General features: G+C 43.5%; 1 protein-coding gene across 1 annotated transcript in view; it reads left to right on the top strand.

Moving 5' to 3' along the window:
• OTUD7A (OTU deubiquitinase 7A) overlaps positions 1-14253 on the top strand; it is a 336026-nt gene that overhangs the window by 272092 nt on the left and 49681 nt on the right. The gene's annotated exons all lie outside the window — the stretch shown is intronic.

Below are 14253 nucleotides of genomic sequence, written 5' to 3'. Positions count from 1 at the left end.
GCCACACCTGATTCTGTCTTAGCTCCAGGTCTTCTCTCTGGATTAGCCACGGTAGCTCAGACGGTAAAGAATATGCCCACAGTGCAGGAGACCTAAGTTCAATCCCTGAGTGGGGAAGGTCCTCTGGAAGAGGAAATAGCAACCCACTCCAGTATTCTGGCCCGGAGAATTCCATGGACAGAGGAGCCTAGAAGGCTACAGTCCATGTAAGGCTATAGTCCATAGGGTCGCAAAGAGTCGGACACGACTGAACAACTAACACTAAAGCCCTCCCTCTAGAGGCTGGCTATTTTAAAGATGCCTCTATGAGGTAGTTTAAACCTAGTATTCACTATTCACAGAGAAGGGAAGATTGGTATAGGTTACAAAGGAAAAAAATTCATGAACTACTTTCTCTTGAAGGCCATGGTAGCCAAACACTTGACAAAGTTCAACCTCGAGCATGGTCAGTAGCACTGATAATTGCTGCCTCATTTAAAGCCCCAGTCCTGGTAAAGGGCATGGAGTCCACCCTACCAGCCTTCTCCTCCAGCCTTATCATGCTCAGCAAGAGCTTTTGCTCTTTTGGAAGGTCTTTTCTGTTATTTTTTTCCCATGGATCACATATTAATTTTTACTTACATTTTACCTTCCAAACCAGCATTTTTAAAGGAGCACTGTTTGACTCTTGGCAAATGTTCACTCTCCAATGACCAGTCAGCTGGCTTGCTTTGCATTTTGGGTTTTCCTCTGACCTGGGTGTACTTGCATGCCTCTTTCACTACCTTTCTCTTCAGCCTCTCCTGCCTGTGAAAACCTTGAGCCTCTGCTCCTTCAAATGGCTCATGGGGAGTTGTTTGTTCTTCCATTAATCTGTCAGTGTCAACCTACCAACACCCTTGTTAGTGTCACGGAAGCAGTCAGCTTAGCACATAGCATGTGTGTTCTGTGACTCACTCTTGATTTTCAGGGGCTGCTGACAGCACCCCATCAGTGCTGAAGGAGGCCTTTGGAGGCTGGCCAGGACCACAATCCCGGGCAGGGAGAGTCTGAACATCAGGGTTCTGCCAAGAACAGGGAAATGAGGACTGGAAAATAGTGGAGGTTAGAATAAATGTGCATTCCTCTCTGCCCCCCAGCCTACCATCCATCGACTTCTCTGTACTTCTCTTTAAGCCATAGACTGATCATCCTTCAGGCCTTTTCTGTGCCTGGATCCTGGTGGGAATCTGGCTGAGGCCCAGGAGTCCCACCCAGCCCCCAACCTCGGCTGGGTGAGGAGCCAGGGTGCTGGGAGGCAGCCTCGGCTTCGTCCCTCGGGCCCTGCTGTCACTCTCCACGGGGCAGACAGAGCTCCACCGAGCAACAGTGGGGAGAAAGCTGCTCGACATGGCCACATGTAGCGTGTCAGTTCCCTTGTCCAGTAATTTAGTGTTCAGATCACTGTGAATTAACCATTGATAAGCAGTATTATTTACTGGGTTTATGGGAGATGGAAATACAGAAGTCAAAAAAATTTTAGTGAAAAAAATCTGCTTCTTCAAGACAGAATACAAGTTGTGTTTGGAAGGAAATATAAACTCTGTCTCAGGGCCTCAGGGTGGGGGACTTTTCTCCCTCCCTGGGGACTCATGTGATCCAGGCCCAAACTCCAGCTCCATTCCCTCCAAGCCCAGCACAAGGCAGGCGTCCAGAGTGGCCCCCGAGCTCCCCAAGGCACACGGGCAGCCCTACCTGTTTGAGGAGCCTCTCTATCGAGTGATGAAGCTTCACCTCCCACAGAACCCACAGGAGAGGGAGTGCCATTCTCTGCAGGCCTTAAAACCCCAGAAGACATGACCTACTCTGGCCCCATGGTAGGCGGGGATGACAAGAGGGCCAGGTCTTCAGGACATAAAGCCATTGACCCCCTGAGAGAGGAAAGAAGATGCCTCACGTTCTTCATTTAGCCTGAGAATTCAAGAAAGTATTCGTCTCTCAACTGGGTCATCCTGCTGAGTTCACACTTAAGACTCAGAGATCATTAAGTCTATCGGTTTGGAAAGTAACATCTGGTGCCCCTGCTCCTTTCAGATGCCCCTGAAGGGGATGAGATGGCATGATGCTCCAGCAAGTATGTGGGTCCAAAAGCAGAGGCATGTCTCTGTCACCGCTCACAGTGACGGCACACACAGGACGCTGAGGTCTAGACGTCAGAAAAAGTGGGGATGCCTCTGAGTTGTGGTTTGAGTCTGTCTTCACAGGAGGAGAGTTGGATTGGAGTGAATCTGACAGAGAAGTTCTAACATGTGCAGGTTTTTGAAGGCCTCCTAAGTCAGCCCAGCCCTGCCAGGTCAGCTGGAGCCTCACTTCCTTCCATCTTAATGTAGGAGATAAGACAGCTGCCAAAACTGCACCCACAGCAAGCCTGAATTGCAGTCCCACAGACACCCCGTCCAGGTGCTGGAAATCCCATCATTATGAACCATGCAGGTGAAGTTGTTGCCTTCACGGAGATGAAGTTCTAGTGGGAAGAAAGATGATAAGGCAGACCATCAATATGGCACAAGACCATGCGGTAGGCGCTCCGAGGTGAAGAGAGGGAGCCCAAGAAGGCAGGGTTCTTGAGAGCAAGGAGGAATGAGCCATGGGACACACTCAAAGCCTTGGCTCATTTAAGGAAGGTAGAATATGGGAGCAGATGGAATGAAGGCTGGAGGGGCTGGAAAGGAAGGTGATAGAATGGTAGCCAGGGGCCAGGGAGCACTCCGGAGCCTCAGGGTTAACTGTAGGGAGGCTGTGCAGCCCCGGGAGGGCTTTAAGAAGGGGTGGTGACATGTTTGGATTCACACTAACATGTCCTGGCCGTTCTTTTGAGAGTGGACTCTGCAGAGGAAATCAGAGCAGGAAGAGCAGCAGATAGCCCAGAGCCTTGAGGGTAGCAGTGGAGGTGGCAGGAAATAGCTAAATGTGAACCAGGATCTGTTTTGAGGAAGGTCCTACAGGTCTCACTGATGGATTGGATGAGGCAATAGCAGAAAGAGAAGAGTCAAGCATGACCCTGCTACTGTTGCCTTTAGCACTCGGGTAGATGGTGCTGTAACGTGGAGACACAGACCCCTGGAAGAGGGGTTGGGGGTGACATAGAAGCAAAGTCTCAGATCCTTGTGAGACTTGGAAAGTTGACATCCAGTTGAACATGTGAGTCTGGAGTTCAGGAGCAGTCTGAGCTAAAGAAGCAGATGTGGGAGTTAGTGTGGAATGAAATCCAAGGGAGGGGATGTGCTCATTGTAGGGACCTCCCACAGCACCCCTAACAGCCCTGTGCACTGTTGGGTACCAGCTGGATGAGGAAGTCTGGAGAATGGGTGAAACATAAGGGAGACAGAACAGGAGAGAATCCTCACAGTCCCCTTGGAGGAAATCTCAGAAGCACGTGCAGAGCACAGTGATGCCCAGAGAAAGTGATTCAATGGCCCTAGGTGGATGTGGTGGCTGCAGAAGGGCCGCAATATTAAAGAGAATCATAGGGCAAGAATGAACTTGCCTTTCTCATAGAAATTGTCTCGTTATGTTTTCTTTCGTCCAAGTGTTTTTTGTGGGTGACAAGCAAAATGACATCTTATTTTAAACTGTGGTAACCATCTGTTCATCAGGCACTCTGTCTATCAGAATCTAGTCCCTTAAATCTATTTCTCACTTCCACTGTAATTTATATGCAGAGTACATCATGAGAAACACTGGGCTGGAGGAAGCACAAGCTGGAATCAAGATTGCTGGGAGAAATATCAATAACCTCAGATATGCAGATGACACCACCCTTATGGCAGAAAGTGAAGACGAACTAAAGAGCCTCTTGATAAAAGTGAAAGAGGAGAGTGAAAAAGTTGGCTTAAAGCTCAACATTCAAAAAACTAAGATCATGGCATCCAGTCCCATCACTTCATGGCAAATAGATGGGGAAACAGTGGCTGACTTTATTTTGGGGGGCTCCAAAATCACTACAGATGGTGACTGTAGCCATAAAATTAAAAGATGCTTACTTCTTGGAAGGAAAGTTATGACCAACCTAGACAGCATATTAAAAACCAGAGACATTACTTTACCAACAAAACTCTATCTCATCAAGGCTATGGTTTTTCCAGTAGTCAGGTATGGATGTGAGAGTTGGACTATAAAGAAAGCTGAGCACCGAAGAATTGATGCTTTTGAACTATGGTGTTGGAGAAGACTCTTGAGAGTCCCTTGGACAGCAAGGAGATCCAACCAGTCCATCCTAAAGGAGATCTGTCCTGGGTGTTCATTAGAAGGACTAATGTTGAAGCTGAAACTCCAATACTTTGGCCGCCTGATGTGAAGAGCTGACTCATCTGAAAAGACCCTGATGCTGGGAAAGATTGAAGCCAGGAGGAGAAGGGGACGACAGAGGATGAGATGGTTGGATGGCATCACCAACTCAATGGAGATGAGTTTGAGTAGACTCCGAGAGTTGGTGATGGACAGGGAGGCCTGGCGTGCTGTGGTCCATGGGGTTGTGAAGAGTCAAACACGACTGAGCCACTGAACTGAACTGAACTGAACCGTCTGTTGTGGGCTTCCCCAGTGGCTCAGTGGTAAAGAATCTACCTGCAATGCAAGAGACTTGGGTTTGATCCCTGTGTCAGGAAGATCCCCTGGAGAAAGAAATAGCAACCCACTCCAGTGTTCTTGCCTGGGAAATCCCAAGGACGGAGGAGCCTGGTGGGCTATAATCCATGGGGTAGCAAAAGCATCAAACACAGCTTAAAGACTAAACAACAACAACCATCTGTTACAAAGCCCAAATTAAGTGGTCCAGTTATCATGATACTTAGAAAAGGCAGAGTAAGTGACGAATAGCCCCTGACCTGTATGTAATACCACAGCCTTATATTGATGATGTTCATCTGATTTTCTTCTTTGTAGGAGCTCAAGATTTCATTTTTGTTGTCTTAACATTCACAGTACTAGTTCCCATGGTTTTTTGGCCTGTTCTTAAATGAAGTCATTGTGTGGGGAGACATGAATGATCATGCTGTCAGAGCTTGGAATAGAAACTTTGAGCCATGTTCTCGTCCTATTGCTCCTGCGAAGAATCCTTAATCTTGGGCATCCCATTCTGGATACAGCTGGAGATGTTAGAATAGCACTGGGCCATTTTTGGTTCTCCAGAGGCTGTAAGGTACTGGCATTTACCATAGCTGGGTGATCCTCCAGGGTGGTCACAGCTGACTCACAGCCACAGGAATGCTTTCAACTGGGTAAGAGTGTTTATCTCTGGGACCCAACTTAAATCAGAAATTAAGTTGAACTTAAATCTTTTTGTTGTCTTCATGTGGTCTTTCCTGTAAAAGACCTTCAGGGGAGAGAAGGAGGCAGAATGAGCTCTGTGGTGTCTCTTGCAAGGACATTGTTCCTGTCAGATTAGGGCCCCACCCTACTGACCTCATTTAACGTTAATTACTTCCTTAGAAGTCCCATCTCCAAACATAGCCATGCCAGGGTTAAAGCTTCAGCATCTGACGGGGGAACACAAACATTCAATCCGTAACAGTTGGGTTATTTCAGACTTTTGGGTATGTAAAGTATGCATTATGAGCTGTGCCTGCTCAGCACTGGAATGATGACTTTGCGGCCCTGGAGCAACTTTGAGGAGATACCCAATGTCCAAGGGCAAAGGAGAAGCCCCAGCAGGACGGTAGGAGTGGAGAAATTGTGTTTAGAATCAAACCCCATATCTGCCAGAGACACTCAGAGGGCTCAGACAAACCTTGTGTGCACCAGGACCCAGAGACCCCACAGAGACTGAGAGAGTACTGTGTTTGAGTGTCTCCTGTGGAGGTACGGGTCAGCAGGGGCCTGCCACAGGGGCAGAGGCTCTGGGTGCAGTAGACCTGGGTATGGCATAAGCCCTCTTGGAGGAGGTCACCATTAACCCCACCATAGAGCCGCCAGAACTTACACAGGACTGGGGACAGACTCTTGGAGGGCACAAACAGAACCTTGTGTACACCAGGACCCAGGAGAGAGGAACAGTGACCCCACAAGAGACTGACCCAGACTTGCTCATGAGTGTCCAGGAGTCTCAGTGGAGGCGTGGGTTGGCGGTGGCCTGCTTCAGGGTTGGTGGTGGCCTGCTGCAGGGTCGAGGGTGGCCTGCTGCAGAGTCGGGGGCACTGAGTGTAGCAGTGTGTGCATGAGACCTTTTGAAGGAGGTCGCCATTATGTTCATTACCTCCACCATAGTTTGGCCTCAGGTCAAATACAAGGAGGGAACACAGCCCCACCCTTCAACAGAAAATTGGATTAAAGATTTACTGAGTATGGCCCCACCCATCAGAACAAGACCCAGTTTCCCCCTCAGTCAGTCTCTCCCATCAGGAAGCCTCCATAAGCCTCTTATCCTTCTCCATCAGAGAGGCAGAGAGACTGAAAACCACAATCACAGAAAACTAACCAATCTGATCACATGGACCACAGCCTTGTTAACTCAGTGAAACTATCAGCCATGCACCGTATTCGGCCACCCAAGACAGACAGGTCATGGTGGAGAGTTCTGACAAAATGTGGTCCACTGGAGAAGGAAATGGCAAACTACTTCAGTATTGTTGTCTTGAGAAACCCATGAATAGTATAAAAAGGGAAAAAGATAGGACACTGAAAGATGAACTCCCCAGGTCAGTAGGTACCCAATATGCTACTAGAGGTCAGTGGAGAAATAACTCCAAAAAGAATGAAGAGATGGAGCCAAAGCAAAAACAACCCCCAGTTGTGGATGCAACTGGTGATGGAGGTAAAGTCTGATGCTGTAAAGAGCAATATTGCATAGGAACCTAGAATGTTAGGTCCATGAATCAAGGCAAATTGGAAGTGGTCAAACAGGAGATGGCAAGAATGAACATCAACATTTTAGGAATCAGTGAACTAAAATGGACTGGAATGGGTGAACTTAACTCAGATGACCATTATATCTACTACTGTGGGCAAGAATCCCTTAGAAAAAATGGAGTAGCCATCACAGTCAACAAAAGAGTCCAAAATGCAGTACTTGGATGCATTCTAAAAAATGACAGAATGCTCTCTCTTCGTTTCCAAGGCAAACCATGCAATATTACAGTAATCCAAGTCTGTGCCCCAACCAGTAATGAAGAAGCTGAAGTTGAACACTTCTATGAAGACCTACAAGACCTTCTAGAACTAACACCCAAAAAAGATGTTCTTTTCATTATAGGGGACTGGAATGTAAAAGTAGGAAGTCAGGAAATACCTGGAGTAATGGGCAAATTTGGCCTTAGCGTACAGAATGAAGCAGGGCAAAGGCTAATAGAGTTTTGCCAAGAGAATTCACTGGTCATAGCAAACACCCTCTTCCAACAACACAAGAGAAGACTCTACACATGGACATCACCAGATGGTCAATACCAAAATCAGATTGATTATATTCTTTGCAGCCAAAGATGGAGAAGCTGTATACAGTCAGCAAAACCAAGACTGGGAGCTGACTGTGGCTCAGATCATGAACTCCTTATTGCCAAATTCACACTTAAATTGAAGAAACTGGGAAAACCACTAGACCATTCAGGTATGACCTAAATCAAATCCCTTATGTTTATACAGTGGAAGTGACAAATAGATTCAAAGGATTAGATCTGATAGACAGAGTGCCCGAAGAACTACGTACAAGGATTCATGACATTGTACAAGAGGCAGTGATCAAGACCATCCCCAAGAAAAACGAATGCAAAGAGGCAAAATGGCTGTCTGAGGAGGCCTTATGAATAGCTATGAAAACAAGAGAAGCCAAAGGCAAAGGAGAAAAGGAAAGATAGACCCATTTGAATTCAGAGTTCCAAAGAATAGCAAGGAGACATAAGAAAGCCTTCCTCAGTGATCAATGCAAAGAAATAGAGGAAAACAAAAGAATGGGAAAGACTAGCAATCTCTTCAAGAAAATTAGAGATACCAGGGGAATTTTCATGCAAAGATGGGCACAATAAAGGACAGAAATGGTATGGACCTAACAGAAGCAGAAGACATTAAGAAGAGGTGGCAAGAATACACAGAAGAACTATACAAAAAAGATCTTCTCGACCCAGATAATCACAATGGTGTGATCACTCACCTAGAGCCAGACATCCTGGAATGCGAAGTCAAGTGGGCCTTAGGAAGCATCACTATGAACAAAGCTAGTGGAGGTGATGGAATTCCAGTTGAGCTATTTCAAATCCTGAAAAATGATGCTGTGAAAGTGCTGCACTCAATATGCCAGCAAATCTGGAAAACTCAGCAGTGGCCACAGGACTGGAAAAGGTCAGTTTTCATTCCAATCCCAAAGAAAGGCAATGCCAAAGAATGTTTAAACTACTGCACAGTTGCACTCATCTCACACGCTAGCAAAGTAATGGTCAAAATTCTCCAAGCCAGAGTTCAACAGTACGTGAACTGTGAACTTCCAGATGTTGAGCTGTATTTAGAAAAGGCAGAGGAACCAGAGATCAAAATGCCAACATCCGGTGGATCATCGAAAAAGCAAGAGAGTTCCAGAAAAACATCTACTTCTGCTTTATTGACCATGCCAAAGCCTTTGACTGTGTGGATCACAACAAACTGTGGAAAATTCTGAAAGAGATGTGAATACCAGACCACCTTACCTGCCTCCTGAGAAATCTGTATGCAGGTCAAGAAGCAACAGTTAGAATTGGACATGGAACTACAGACTGGTCCTGGATTGGGAAAGGAGTATGTCAAGGCTGTATATATTGTCACCCTGCTTATTTAACTTATACGAAGAGTACATCATGAGAAATGCTGGACTGGATGAAGCACAAACTGGAATCAAGATTGCTGGGAGAAATATCAATAACCTCAGATATGCAGATGACAGCACCCTTATGGTAGAAAGCAAGGAAGAACTAAACACCCTCTTGATGAAAGTGAGAGAGGACAGTGAAAAAGTTGGCTTTAAACTCAACATTCAGAAAACTAAGATCATGGCATCTGGTCCCATCAGTTCATGGCAAATAGATGGGGAAACAATGGAAACAGTGTCAGACTTTATTTTGGGGGGCTCCAAAATCACTGCAGATGGTGACTGTGGCCATGAAATTAAAAGATGTTTGCTTCTTGGAAGAAAAGTCATGAGCAACCTAGACAGCATATTAAAAAGCAGAGACATTACTTCCAACAAAGGCTCACCTAGTCAAAGCTATGGTTTTTCCAGTAGTCATGTATGGATATGAGAGTTGGACGGTGAAGAAAGCTGAGCACTGAAGAATTGATGCTTTTGAACTGTGGTGTTGGAGAAGACTCTTGAGAGTCCCTTGGACTGCAAGGAGATCCAACCAGTCCATCCTAAAGGAGTTCAGTCCTGGGTGTTCATTGGAAGGACTGATGTTGAAGCTGAAACTCCAATACTTTGGCCACCTCATGTGAAGGATTGACTCATTGGAAAACACCCTGATGCTGGGAAGGATTGGGGTCAGGAGGAGAAGGGGATGACAGAGGATGAGATGGCTGGATGGCATCACCAACTTGATGGACATGAGTTTGGGTAAACTGGGAGTTGGCGATGGACAGGGAGGCCTGGCATTCTGCGATTCATGGGGTCACAAAGAGTCGGACATGACTGAGCGACTGAACTGAACTGACTGATATGTAAAGCAAAAATTGACAGACTCAAAAGAAAAATAGACACATCTAAAATCAAAATTGGAAATTTTTAATAGAATTCTCTTGATAAATGATAGAATAAATATTCAGAAAAAATCAGTAGGGATTAGATGAAGATAAATAAAGAACGTAACCCAATTTACATACATACCACATGGCTCCTACCAATTGCAGAATCAATATATATTCTTTTCAAGTAAGAAATTTTCCAAATTGACCACATGGTGGGCCATAAAGATTGTTTCAATAAATTTCAAAGAATTTGAAATCATTCAGACACAATAAATATCTGACCTTAGTTTACTACATCCAGTATCAAACTTTAACAGCTTTACTTTTGCTGTTTTTTGAATGATGTATCTTTTTCAGCCTACTTACTGTCAAATTTCTGTGTCATCATATTTATAGTTTCTTTTATAAACAGCCTTTTGTTGGTTTTGAAAGCAGGCTGATAGTGTATTTTTTATAGTGTCTTTTAATTGAAATGGGGCTTCCCTGGTGGCTCAGTGATAAAGAATCCATCTGCCAATGCAGGAGACAAAGGTTCGATCCCTGGGTAGGGAAGGTCCACTGGAGAAGGAAATAGCACCCAAGTCCTGTATTCTTGCTTGGGAAATTCCTTGGAGAGAGGAGCCTGGCAGTCTACAGTCCATAGGGTCTCAAAAAGTCAGACATAACTTATCGACTAAACAGCAACAACAACAGCAAATTTAATTGAAATATTTAGTCCAATCACTTTTAATATAAATGCTCTTTTGGTTTAAACGTTATCTTGGTGTTTGTTTCTTATTGTCATATTTCTTTTTTTCTCTCGTACTATTTTGAATTATTTAAGGATATTTATCATTTCCCCTCTAACATCTTGTTAGTTATACATTTCTTATTATTATTTTTGTGGTTACCCTGTAATTTGCAACATGCATTTTTGAGCTATTAGAATTTATCTTAAGTTAGCACTTTTACCTCTTTCTGCTGTCATGTGTTTTTAGTTCTACATATAATTTAACCCAAAAAAACCATTACTAGTATTGCTTTGAACAGCCAATATTTACCAATATATGCATTGCCCTTTTTTTTGTATACCCTCCTTCTATCAAAGTCATTTTCCTTCTGTCTGGAGATCTGTCTTTAGTATTCCTTACTGTAGATCTGATGGTGATAAATTGTTTCTTTCTATTTATCTGAGGTATAGAATTCTTAGCTGGTAATAATCGCCTTTCTTCAAAACACCTTGCATAGATTATGAAATTGCATTTAATCTATGCATCAATTTAAAGAGAATTCACATCTTTACTGTGTTGAGAGTCTTCCAGTTTGTTAATATAGTATGTATCTCCAATTGTTTAGATCTTCCTTGATTTCTTTTATCAGCATTTTCTAGTTTTTGGCATACAAGTACTGAAGATATGTGTTTCCTCACTTCTTGAATTCATGCATGTATAGGTTTTGTTTGTTTGTTTTTTGCTTGTTTGTCTTACAAAATTTGGGAAGTTTTCAGTAATTATTTCTTTGGATACTTTTTTCAGCTTTACCCTATTTCTTCTCTCCTATGGGACTCTGATCACATGATCTTTTTTAGTTTATTTTCTGTCTATTATTCAGATTCTTTAATTTCTATGTTATGCTGGGTCATTCACAGATTCTTTCTTCTTTTCATTCTGCTGTTAAACACATCCATTGAGGTTTTTTCATCAGTTGTTGCATTATTTTAGCTCAAAAATCCTCATTTGGTTTTTCTTTGTATATTCTTTTTTATTATTGTTGAGCCTTATTTTTTTTGACTGACATTTTTCTATTTTTTTCATTTGTTTCAAGCCTATTTGTAATTGTTTGTTGAAGCATTTTCATGATCACTGCTTTAAAATCTCTGTCAGATAATTCTAACATCTGTATCATCTGTGTTGGTGTTGGTTAGTTGTCTTTCCATTTGAGGTCTTCCTGGTTCTTGGTGCAAATAGTTTTCAATTAAAAATTTTGTATTTGGGGTATTAAGTTATAAGACTCTGAATCTTATTTAAATCTTATGTTTCAGCAGACTTTCTCTGACACCATTCCATTAGGTGCAATGCACCACTGATTGATAATCACCAGATAGGAGTGGACATACAGGTTTTTTATTTAATTGAGGTATGATTGCTTTACAATCTTGTGTTAGTTTCTGCTATACAGCAATACAGATCAGCCATAATTATATATATATATGTATTATATATATATATCCCTTTTCTCTGAAGCTTACCACCCACACCCTCATCTTACGCCTCTACGTTGTCACAGAACATCAGGCTGGGCTCCCTATGTTATACAGTAGCTTCCCACTAGCTATCTATTTTACACATGGTAGTGTTCGTCAGTCCCATTTTTCTAGAGTTCATATATATGCATTAATATGCGATATTTGTGTTGCATGTACGGGTTTTCCAAGCTGCCTCTGCTGACACCTAATGTGGGATGAACTTGGTACTGCTGGGCAGTGGTGGGGGACCTCATCACCATCCAGTGGGGTGAAAGTCCAGGCTCCCCGTATGTTCTCAATTGGGGTAGGAGTGGTAAGGGTGGAATGCTCATTACCATCCAGCAGGGTTGAAGTCCTGACTCCGCACCGCCTGGCGGTGGGGGAGGGGTGGGGAGTGACTCACTGCAGCCTGGCAAGGATGAAGTCTCAGCCCCCCACTCTGCTAGTTGTGTGGTAGGAGGGCTACAGTTTGTTCTGCAGCTAAAGCTGGAATAGGGTGGCTATTTGTAAGCTGTGGCTGTCTGGCTCAACGGACCCTCTCCTGGTGTTCTGTCTAGAGAGAGCATGATTTTTTTTTTTTTATTTCCATTATTTCCAGACTGTCACCTTCTCTAGCATCCAACCTGGGGTTTGTGAGCCAAAGAGGAACCCAGGGCACTTACCACCAGGTTGAGCTCAGGTCTTGAGTTCCTTAACCAGCCTGCCTTCTCTCTACCTTTCAGTCTGCCCATGCTGTTTTATACATAATGTCCAAGGGTTTTAGTTGTACTTAGTAGAAACAGTAGGGAGAGAAGATGTCTACTTTGTTTTCCTGGAAGCAAAAGTCTCAAGATGTGTTAATGAAATTTAATATGACTCTACCAAAATACCTACAATGGTTTTGAGGTGTAAAATTAAATGTAGTCAGAGAGAAAAAGACAAATATCACGTGATATCACTGATATGTGGAATCTAAAAAAAATGATAGTGAGTGAAGTTGCTCAGGCGTCCGACTCTTTGCAACCCCATGGACTGTAGCCTACCAGGCTCCTCCATCCATGGGATTTTCCAGGCAAGAGTACTGGAGTGGGTTGCCATTTTCTTCTCTCCCCCCCAAAAAAAAAGATACAAAGAACTTATTTACAAAACAGAAATAGGCCTACAGACACAGAAAAAACAAGTTTATAGTTACCAAAGGGGAAAGAGGGGGATAAATTAGGAGTTTGGGATTAACAAATACACATTACTATATGTAAAATAGATAAACAATAAAGACCCACTGTATAACACAGAAAAGTATATTCAATATCTTGTAATAACCTATAATGGAAAATAATATGAAAAAGAATAAGTATATGTATGTATGTATAACTGAACCACCTTGCTGTATACCAGGAGCATTGTACATCAACTATACATCAATTAAAAAAAATAAATTTAAACCATACTCTCAAAGGTATATATGCATCAACAAAGAATGACTTTTTAAATAACTTTCGGGAAGAGAAATTGTGTTCAAGGAAATTACACACAAAATTTATATTTTGTGTAAAATATGTTCCCAGATTCAAGGAGAGAAGGCTTTAATCTTGAGTTTCTTGCTAACTGATGGAAGGATTTGGCTATTTTTTATCTTAAAAGAAAAAATATCTATATTTTGTCTGAGCATAAGTAGCCATCACATTGGTGGCTCAGTGGTAAAGAATCCGCCTGCCAGTGCAGGGCCACAGTAGACTTGGGTGCAATTCCTGGGTCAGGAAGATCCCCTGAAGGAGGAAATGGCAACCCACTCCAATACTCTTCCCTGAAAAATCCCATGGACAGAGGAGCCAACAGGCTACAGTCCATCAATTCAGTTCAGTTCAGTCGCTCAGTCGTGTCCAACTCTTTGAGACCCCATGAAGGCCAGGCCTCCCTGTCCATCACCAACTGCCAGAGTCCACCCAAACCCATGTCCATCGAGTCGGTGATGCCATCCAGCCATCTCATCCTCGGTTGTCCCCTTCTCCTCCTGCCCTCAATCTTTCCCAGCATCAGGGTCTTATCAAATGAGTCAGCTCTTCACATCAAATGGCCAAAGTATTGGAGTTTCAGCTTCAACATCAATCCTTCCAATGAACACCCAGGACTGATCTCCTTTAGTATGGACTGGTTGGATCTCCTTGCAGTCCAAGGGACTCTCAAGAGTCTTCTCCCACGCCACAGATCAAAGCATCAATTCTTTGGCACTCAGCTTTCTTTATAGTCCAACTCGCACAGCCATACATGACCACTGGAAAAACCATAGCCTTGACTAGATGAACTTTTGTTGGCAAAGTAATGTCTCTGCTTTTTAATATGCTATCTAGGTTGGTCATAACTTTCCTTCCAAGGAGTAAGCGTCTTTTAATTTC

This window comes from Giraffa tippelskirchi, chromosome 12, assembly GCF_054371585.1.
Source record: "Giraffa tippelskirchi isolate mGirTip1 chromosome 12, T2T-mGirTip1v1.2.pri, whole genome shotgun sequence".
In the NCBI taxonomy this organism is placed as follows: domain Eukaryota; kingdom Metazoa; phylum Chordata; class Mammalia; order Artiodactyla; family Giraffidae; genus Giraffa; species Giraffa tippelskirchi.
Note: the sequence above shows the minus strand (reverse complement) of the source record. Positions and strands in the feature narration are given on the sequence as shown.